The 10,252-nt window shown below is 42.6% G+C and overlaps 1 pseudogene; it reads right to left on the bottom strand.

The window, feature by feature from the left end:
* Positions 1-7,252: 7,252 nt before the first annotated feature.
* LOC119292628 lies at positions 7,253-9,271 on the bottom strand (annotated as a pseudogene).
* Between the last annotated feature and the right edge of the window lie 981 nt (positions 9,272-10,252).

Below are 10,252 nucleotides of genomic sequence, written 5' to 3'. Positions count from 1 at the left end.
TATGCTTCTTATCTTTGGCTTCGAACAAGGGGAGTCCTTTCAAGCTTCATCAAATCCATGGCACAAGGTCTATTTTTCATTATAGAATCGAGCAAGAATCGGATTGTGAATTAGGATTGTATGCAAGAAGGGATTCGGAAACAGGAAAGCGAGTCAAGTAATCCGAATACGTAGCCACTCTCATTCTAATGCTTATATCCAGAACTAGTTCACCGAACAAATGGACAGAACTACTGACTAAACTGTAGCGAGCTAATACCTAAACTGGAACTCTGAAATAGCACTCATTCATTCAATTATTTGAAGCTAAGGTGCGGGAAAAGAATACATAAGGTTAGATATGAACTAGTTGACTGTTCGATTGAGGGACTACGATGCATTTGACTCATGTTTTTATTCCATTCCAGGCATAACATGAGTCGATTCGATGGTATTCTGATGACCCAACATCTTAGTAAGTTTCACCCCGACTTGAAAGTGGATACTGTAATGCGAAATGGTATTATGTACGAGGTTGCTGTTTCTAGACGTGTTCAGGACGGTAGGAATAAATCACGTCTCCTTTTCAAAATGCGGTGTTCGTTGTTGATTCTCCCTGATTCGTTAGCAAACTTAGCTAAACAATTGTGCTAGGAATAAGAAAGCGATGTCGGCGGAAGAAATACGAAGAAACCTATCACACTTTTGTAGTATAGACGCGGTGCACCTGATTTTATAGGCATCGGAATGGGTTTATCTTGGAAGATCTTGACTTCTCCGTGCCTTCTGCCTCCGACACATCATATCTCCTATGCCGACCTCGTACTTTTGATCACTTCTTCCTTACGAATTGTATCTATTACGAATTGTGTCTATTTAAGCTTTTTCTCGATTGATATTCATTTTTTCATCTATCTCATGAAATTTCCCTTCTATTAAGCGATAAAGAGCAATTGACGAAGTCAGCAGGAAGTCCGTCAGATGACGGTATGGATCAAAGGAATCCTCCTATCTTCGACTGAACACCGTTTTACTGGGATTTCGCATTCCTATTCCGATTGGCAGAAGCCTTTCTTTCTGTTTGTGCCGCCCTATGGCGATTTCTTACTCAACGTTTGCACTTTCTTACCAACTCTTGTACAAGTTAGGTTCAGCGTTGTTCTGACGATTAAGATTTCTCTGTTTGACGGTTTTTACCTTCACCAACCTTTGTTGCATCACTTCACGATAGCTTCAGTGCTCGGAGAGTAAGCATAGCATATTGTCAGCTAGTTATGTATTGATAGCAAACAACTAGTAGGTCAAGCCGGAGCCTTCACTCACTCAGCTTGGGTCAGCACCGTATCTCTAATTGGCGGAGACGAACTCCAATCCACCCACTTCATTTGTTTCCCAAGGAGGGTCATCAGCGAGTCCGCTCTCCCCAAGGTAGTTAATCACTAGATGGGCTTGAGCCAGGGTCCTATTTTCGTTCTCCATGACTTCAAAGCTGCTTCTGTTTATCAATTCTGGACAGTTCTATAAACATTGGTACCAGGGGTTCTATGACCAAAAATCTTATATTTTTTTTCTCCTGGCGTTTATGTATTTATTATCGCTGTCTAAATGCGATGACTGTCGTCAGCAAGTATCCAGTGCCCATAGTCGAAGAACTCCTGGATGTCTGGTGCCTCATGGTTTTCTAAACCCGATCTCGGAGCTGGTTATCACCAGATTCGTATGGCAGCTGGCGATGAATTCAAAACAGCCTTCCAGACTCTGGAAGGGCACTACGAGTACAAGGTCATGTACTTCGGCCTCGCGGGAGCACCAGCCACCTTCTTGGGAGCCATGAACGCCACTCTCAAACAAACCCCTTCTGCGCAAATGCGCCCTGGTGTTATTTGACGACATTTTAGTCTACAGTGCCTCTCTTGAAGATCACACAATCCACTTGCAATCAGTGCTTGAGTTGTTAAGAAGGGATCAATGGCAAGTCAAACGCTCAAAGTGCTCTTTCGCTCAATGCCAGTTATCCTATTTCAGCCATACTATCAGCCAGCATGGGGTTGCCACTGAAACCCACAAAATTAAGAACATTGCCAACAGGTCTTCTCCGCAATCAATCAAAGAAGTCCGCAGCTTCTTAGGTTTGGTCGGCTATTACAGGCGCTTCGTTCGCCATTTCGGCATCATTGCAAAGCCACTGACACATCTCCAGAAGAAACATGGGGAGATCCTGAGCTTTGAGGCAACTAAAGAAACAGGATGCTTTTCAGTTATATTTAAGAACAGAAGAGGAAGACAAAGTAACCCTAGGATTTCTCTACTCCCAGTGCTTAATACGAAAAGCTCGACATAAACCCAAGGACGGGCAACCGCTGCTAAACCAGGATCTCCATCTCTTTGAATAAAAGCCATCCTTTCCATCGACCAGCCTACGAGCATCTTCGGTACTATAATTAAGGACGTTGACACTATCCCATTCTACGTAGCAGGGGTAATTCCAGAAACATCCTATCTAAAAATCATTTAGAGATAAGTTTCTATAGAAGATAAGCGGGTGTACAAATGAACTTTCTTATGATACTATGATACTCAGATACCACTCATTGGATGGGACCGGTGGACCATTGATCGATAAAAAGTAGTAAATAAGCCCTTTTCTCGCAGGTACGAGAGATTGCACAACCTTGCCTTGAACGCTTGAAGTTCTAAATAAATCTGAAGAGGAAGGCCAATTGTATCATGTCAGCAATGGTACTCTCCTGGGCTATAGACTGTCACCTGCTTCAAGGTATCTTGCTTGTGAAAGCCGAACAAAGAAGAAAAGAACGAAATGGTGGTTCATCAGTAGTCAAAGGTGCAGACTTCATTCTTTGTTTCCTTCATCCTCTACCATTACGTTTTGCTTTTTAGGACTACCTAAAGGAAAGGAATAGAATGATCCATAGTCGTACCTACTTGAGGGCACCGAATCCATACAACTTACGTCAACTTTATATATATAATTATTGATTCCATTCACACCCTTTGGGAACAGGAAACGGAGAACTTGTTGCTTTCTTCTGTTTTTGCTGTAGCTGAGGACAACTTAGGTTGAAATGATTTACTTTATCTAGGTACGTGGTCCAAACGGATAGGTAGAATTACCCAGAGGGAGCCCTAGTTTCAGCATAAAAGGAAGAAGTCGGGTCCGCACGGTTCGCCTTTTCGAATGCAGCAGTGTTTTTGGCTTTGGAAATACCAGCTAGCTAGCTACTTACTTGTGTGGGAGTCCTATAAAGAAAAGCCTGAGTTATAGACTGAGTAAAGAAATCCACCTAAGCCGTAAGTTTTTGTTACAGCTGGCACACCTGCTTGCAAACTAGAAAATATGATTCTAGTAGAAAGTGGACTAAGTCTTAAGAGAGATAAGCCGGTCTTTATACACTGGCCCTACTTCGAATTCAGTCAGTGGCCAGATGCATTGTAAGCAATTCCAGTCACAGCTGCTGAGGTGGCGTAGTCAGCCCTACCTAAGTATTGAACAAAACCAACCATTTTTATAATATTATCCTATCTTGCATATTAATTAAGACCACTTATTAGATCAAGGTTGGCATACATAGCATAGGAAGGTGGAGATCTGAAGTAATCTATATGTCCCTCAGCCAGTCATCCATTTCTCTGGATATGAGTTTACAACATCAAAAAAATGACCCTTTTCATAATGAAATCCATTACATGCCATCCAAAGAACTCTGATCTGGATTACCAGCTTTGGGGTGGAAGGACGGATCGATGGACCAAGCAACAACGATCCCTTTACGATGGTCAAGTGCGAAGGTCCCGAGCGGATTGCCGATCTGCCAGTGTTGTTTGACTGATTTTTTTCATCTCAAAACCATTGATGCTGACCTGTCACTGCTCAAGTGATTTTCCTGCATGGTTCTAGGAACCAAAAGAAGACTTTGGGTAGGTCAACGATAGATTCTATGTCTATAATGGAACGTAGGTTATTTTTAGGAGGAAAGCTTAGAAGGATTCTTTTCAGAGCGTAAGAACCATCGAAGAGCATGGGATTGGTATTGCTGGCAGGGACTTTAAAGTTAGAGCTTGATCACTAAACCCCTGCTGCTTTCGATCATTCCTGCTAAAGTAGTTGGCAATGACTCATTGGAAACTTCTATTGGATCTGGGAGAAGAAGAAATCCAATCAATGTGTAGGTAGTCAATTTCTGGCGAAAGCACGAACCTTTTCTCTTACTTAAGGCGATAAAATCCATTCATTTCGATAATAATCTGTTTGAGATGTGTTTTACCGAGAAGGTATATGGTTTACGGTTCTAAGCCGTTGAGTTCGTGTTTTGGTAGTTGTTGTTTTGAAGGATGGTGGATCCAGAGTTGAAGGATAGCGAGGCATACCAACGCCATGCCAACAAGAGGAACCATCCGGACTTAAAACAGCCGACCTACCCCCTGCCACTTCTTCCTCTAAGTCAAGTTGATAGATTTCTGTACGAGTTTTCAAGTGCCATCTCCAGTCTAAGCGGTTGAGTTCAGTGATTGTATCAAACAAAAGCCCCCTCCCGGGGCAGGTACGCGACTGTCTCTCTTCCAAAGTGTGATCATCTTCTCCAGTCTCCCGTTTCCACCTATTTAAAATGGTCAGCCTGTGCGACATCAATTGAATTTGAATTCTAAAATAAAGTAGACTTCGGTGAAGGAACCTATTCTCTGGTATCTGCTTCGGCCATCTCATCTGGTTTCGGCCTTCTTTGTGAGCAGCTCCTAACTCGCTCGACGGGGTATGATCGCTACTGTTGATAGGTCGATCAGAAAAGAATAAGTTCCAGGACTGAACAGAAAGAAAGTACTATAACACTTTCTTCGCCATTCTTTTCTATGAGGAGCTCTATTTTGCTAATACAAATGTAATGCTACCTCCCTACGGCGATTCATAACTAGAAGAACTCGTTGGCACAACCGGACCTTATTAAAGGCCTCGGCCGTCTAATCGACTGAAATATCTTATCTTGGAGTTCTAGTATGGGTCGTCGGCCCTTTCTCCTCCTCAGTAGGTGCAAACCCTGGTTCTGTAAATGATTATAACTGCCTTGGAGCTAGATAAGCAAACCTTCTTCTGTTTGAGTATGATGGATGTTACACCCACTACCAGATACAAGCAAAAGCTTTCCAGCTAAGCTAGGAGTCAGAATGAACTCATGAAGCTATCCTTCTTCTTGGATCTCAAGATTCAAATGTAATTTTATCACCCCGGATTTTGTCTTTCATTTCCACTTTATACTTGAGTTAAGCAAGGCACCAGCATGGGAGAGAAGATAGCCCCTCGGGATCGCTTACTAGCCGGCCTGCTTGATTTATTTATGAGGTATCCAGATGGCACTGCACCGGCAAGGGAAAGGGAAGCTGATGAGAGGTAAGGGAAAAGTCCATTTAATGAATAGGTTCACTACAGACTGTACTATCTCTAGACCCCCTCTCTATACTCCCTCATAATATATGGATCCCCCGGATAATATTGATCCTCCAACAACTGACATATCTTATCTAAACTCTCGGAAACCTGGGCATGGCTTTTTCGAACTTAGTTGATTTCGCAAGAAGCAACTTGAAAAGCACAAAGACTACATCTAAACAAACCTTACGTCTTCGTTCGGCTCATTCTTCCTTATCTCACCCTATTTCCTTACTTTAGCTTAGAAGTAGGCATATGGGAAGTTACACAAAGATGACTTATCGGCTGGCCTAAGCTTACTCCATTCCATTCTTTCCAATATCATATACGCCTAGTGAAATGCATCTATCTCCTCTCCTCCCCTTCTTTCTTTTTATCCATTTTATATACCTAGTCGAAGACTACTTCAGATTATAGGGCGGGCTTTTCTACCCATTGACCGGGACCGATCACTGTGTTTGACCGCTCTTGGTATTCAGACCTTGGACTTTTTCGCTAGGAGCTGATCCATTCTTTAAGAGCTCTATACATAAAGAGAAGGCGTATTCAAAGGACTGTGAAATATACCCTATGCCCCGAAAAGTCTAGGCACCTAAATAAAGTAAAGATGGGATCCCTGACCAATAGATTAAGCTATCCAATGAGTTAGGAACCTTTTTTCTTCCCCCTTCTCTTCTCCGCTTTGCTCTATTACTCCTTTTGCAGATGGTTGGTCACCACTCTTAGGCTTTTTGTTCTCTGCTTGTGGTGGGTCTCCAATCTTGATCCGGTGCTGACTTAATAGGGAAACCTACCCAGAAAATGCCCCCTTTTCTGGTCCGGTTCACAAAGCCTGTAAACCAAGAGCGGAACGAAGAGCTAAAACGTCACCTTTACCCTTATCCTATTTCTTTCTTACTTGTAAACCAGACCGCGTCATTCCTTTTTTCTTTCTTTGGTAAGGAAGGGACGGCTATTCCCACAGGTTGATCTTGATAAAATGTGCAGCGGTAAGCAACTAATAATCTCGATGCAGGACTTCCGTTCCCATAGGTTCCTCCTCCAAAACCTTCTTAGGCGAAAAAGACTGGAAGAGCTTATTCCCACTGCTGATTACTGAGAACCTTCTACCGGGAAAGATTTCCTTCTATGCCTAGTGGTTTTTGAATTGGAAATGGGAAAGGCAGAGAGAATTTACTCAAATTCAACTATGTTATGTATACAATGATCCGGTTGCGGCTGGTATGATCGGGGTGCTTTATCTAAACTAGGCAGGATAACTTGGCTAACTTTCCTACTCTGATAGCATCTGTGAACGGCAAGTACCCTCAACCGCCGTAACGAAGGAATGAATCTATTAAGTGGGAAAGAGCCCTCGTGGCAGCTATATCCGCGAGGATTCCAAGTGTTCTAATTCATGTCGTTACAGACCCACATCAAACATGCAAGTGCTTGTCGCATACTCCTGCTACTCCAACCTACGCTTCACACATCGCATCCTTGGTCCTTAAACGACGGTATATTCTTTTTTCCGGGTTCTATGAGCGTAAATGGAGACACTTCCCCCTTCTTCGACATATGAATATGCCTCGCCTAGAAGATAAAGAAATCCTGAGTAAGGAGAGAGATTCTCCACACGAACGAACGACCCGTCAGGTTCGAACTGACTTAGGTTGGACCAGGACCCACCTATCTCCACCAAGAAGGAATCGCTTTGGTTACGCAGTTCAGTTGGCGATAAAAGCCTTCCTAATCTGCGGGCCGATAGGCCAGCCAACTAACTCTTCAAATGAAGAACTTATTTCCCCACACCTATCTCTATGAAACTTCCTTCATAGTTAGGAGAGGTTTTTTTTAGCTTTTTGTCTCTTTTACCGCAGGAAGTTCTCTAAAAGTATGAAAGGCCGGAGGGCTTTGTACCAACCATTCTAGTGTGGTTGGATTCTGTTCAACAGCCCAAGGACTTTCCGCACATTTTTGGTTCTTTCCACTGCTTGAAGTGATTGCGACAACTACGAAGAAACGACGAATCCCAACTACAGATATATAAGAACCGAAACTGCTCAGAGCATTCCATCCGGCGTAAGCATCTGGATAATCTGGAATGCGACGTGGCATACCCGAAAGCCCTAAGAAATGCATGGGAAAGAAGGTCAGATTAACCCCGAAAAAAGTGATCCTAAAATGGATTTGGCCTAAAGTATCAGGATATGTCCGACCAAAGATTTTACCCACCCAATAGTAAAATCCAGCAAATAAAGCAAAAACGGCTCCCATAGGAAGTACATAATGGAAATGTGCAACCACATAATAAGTATCATGTAGAGCAATGTCTAGCCTAGAGTTTGCTAGAACTATTCCAGTGAGCCCTCCTATGGTGAACAAAAAGATGAACCCTACAGCAAATAACATGGGTGTTTTGTATTGTATCGAACCTCCCCACATGGTAGCGATCCAACTAAATATTTTGATTCCTGTGGGCACAGCTATGATCATGGTAGCTGCGGTGAAGTAGGCACGCGTATCAACGTCTAAGCCCACAGTAAACATATGATGAGCCCAAACTAGAAATCCAAGAACACCTATACTTATCATGGCATAAACCATGCCTAGATACCCGAATACCGGTTTTCTTGAAAAGGTCGATACGATATGACTAATAATACCAAATCCAGGCAGAATGAGAATATACACCTCTTGATGACCGAAGAACCAAAAGAGATGCTGGTATAATATTGGGTCTCCCCCTCCTGCAGGATCAAAAAAGGTTGTATTAAAGTTTCGATCGGTTAATAACATTGTAATTGCCCCCGCCAGTACCGGAAGTGATAATAAAAGTAGGAATGCTGTCACTAGAATGGACCACACAAAAAGTGGTAATCTATGCATAGTCATTCCAGGTCCACGCATGTTGAAGATAGTTGTTATAAAATTGATAGAACCTAAAATTGATGAAATACCTGATAGATGAAGACTAAAAATTGCTAAATCAACTGCTCCTCCAGAATGGCTGGTAATACCACTTAAGGGCGGATAGACTGTCCACCCAGTGCCGCTGCCCACTTCTACTAAGGCTGAGCTTAATAGGAGCAAGAGACTTGGTGGCAACAACCAGAATGATATATTATTTAATCATGGAAATGCCATGTCAGGTGCACCTATCAGAATCGGAACAAACCAATTACCAAATCCACCTATCGTCGCCGGCATAACCATAAAAAGATCATTAAAAAGCATGAGCCGTTATTAAAACATTATAAAGTTGATGATTCCCACCAAGAATTTGATCGCCGGGTAGGGCTAATTCCATACGAATCAGTACGGAGAAGCATGTGCCCATCACTCCTGCAATGGCATCGAAGATGAAATAGAGAGTCCCATATTTGTCATTTTTTATTTGAGAAATGCAAACTTTCCTTATCAAAGAGGGGCCGGAGGGCTGGAAGAGAAAAGAAAGAGGGGCTCGCCCGGGGGCTGGAAGAGAAAAGAATCAGAATTACTGAGCTACCCCGCTCTTTTTTTTTCTAATTCCCTTCTAAGATCCTCTGACTTAAACAAGTCGAGAGCATGCTCGTGCTCAGCTCTTTCGAGACTTGCCTTGCTCTTGGGGATTTCTTCCCATAGGATCCTCTGTTCCACTTCCAGGCACCTCCTTGCGGAGCTTTCCGCCTCAAGGAGATCCCGGTTGTGGGAAACAGCATCTCTAAAGAAAACAGATCCTCCCTCATTCTCCCGTAGATCTTGATAAGACGCTTGGAGAACAGTGAAAGAATCAGTTGCGTGAATATGGTCCAGATAGGAACGAAGCGCTTCATCGACCAAGTAGGGCTCGATCGTAGATAAGGCCCTATTCTTTGATAAACGTAATTCCATTCGGGAGAGCTTAAGCCGTCCAGGTATGTCCTCCAGAGGGGTATTGTGATTAAGCTCGTTCTGAATGAACGTAACCCATCCAGGATCCTGCTCGTAAAGGCTCAGATAGAAGTTTAGCCCTGCTAAATGAGCTAGAGCTTGGGGATCCTGAATCTCTGGAGGAAGAGTAATAATGAAGGAGGCTCCGAAAAGATTTAAAATTGGGAGAAGAATAATCAAAATAAAACGCACTAAAAATAAAAATAGACAAATAGAAAATAATAAAAAATCGTATATATAAGGAAACTTAATACAAAAGTGCAAATAGAAAGCAGTAACCCTGCTAGTGGAGAAGAGCCATCGAACCATATTTTTCATTTTTTATTTGAGAAATGCAAACTTTCCTTATCAAAGAGGGGCCGGGGGGCTGGAAGAGAAGAACTTGAATACTAAATGCTGGAAGAGAAGAACCTTAATACTAAACCAAGTTTCGAGAACTTCTTGGTGACTTGATTGGTTCCCTTCCCCCAATTTGCAAAGGATGATTCCCGTGAAGGTGATCTCGATCACCATTCCATGATATTTCTGGATGCTTTTGAGAAGCTTTTCCTTTTACCTAATGCCGGCTACCGACAACTTACTTCATGCTATTACTAACACTTATGACTGAGCCGCACTTGCTTTCCAAAAGAAATGGAAACTATCATGCCTGAGACTAGCCAATAGAAGAAAGAGCCACAAGCAAGCCATAGCAGCATCCTTTTTCTTCGCTTTCTTCAACAATGCGAATCTACCTCACTCCTCATCATAACTCAAATACAAATTCGAGTTCCAAATTGATATTTCCTCACGTAAGCAATAAAATGTGAAACCAATATTCATCATGAAACTTTAGACACTGATGATTGTGAGGTTCTGGAAGAGAGACGACGTAGGCTGAAAAAAAGTAAATAGAAAACCACCCCTTAAACTCATTTTCTCAACATTCTTTCCACAGCAACT

The sequence above is a fragment of the Triticum dicoccoides genome, chromosome 4B (genome assembly GCF_002162155.2).
Source record: "Triticum dicoccoides isolate Atlit2015 ecotype Zavitan chromosome 4B, WEW_v2.0, whole genome shotgun sequence".
Taxonomy (NCBI): Eukaryota; Viridiplantae; Streptophyta; class Magnoliopsida; order Poales; family Poaceae; genus Triticum; species Triticum dicoccoides.
This window is presented reverse-complemented; position numbering and strand designations above follow the sequence as displayed.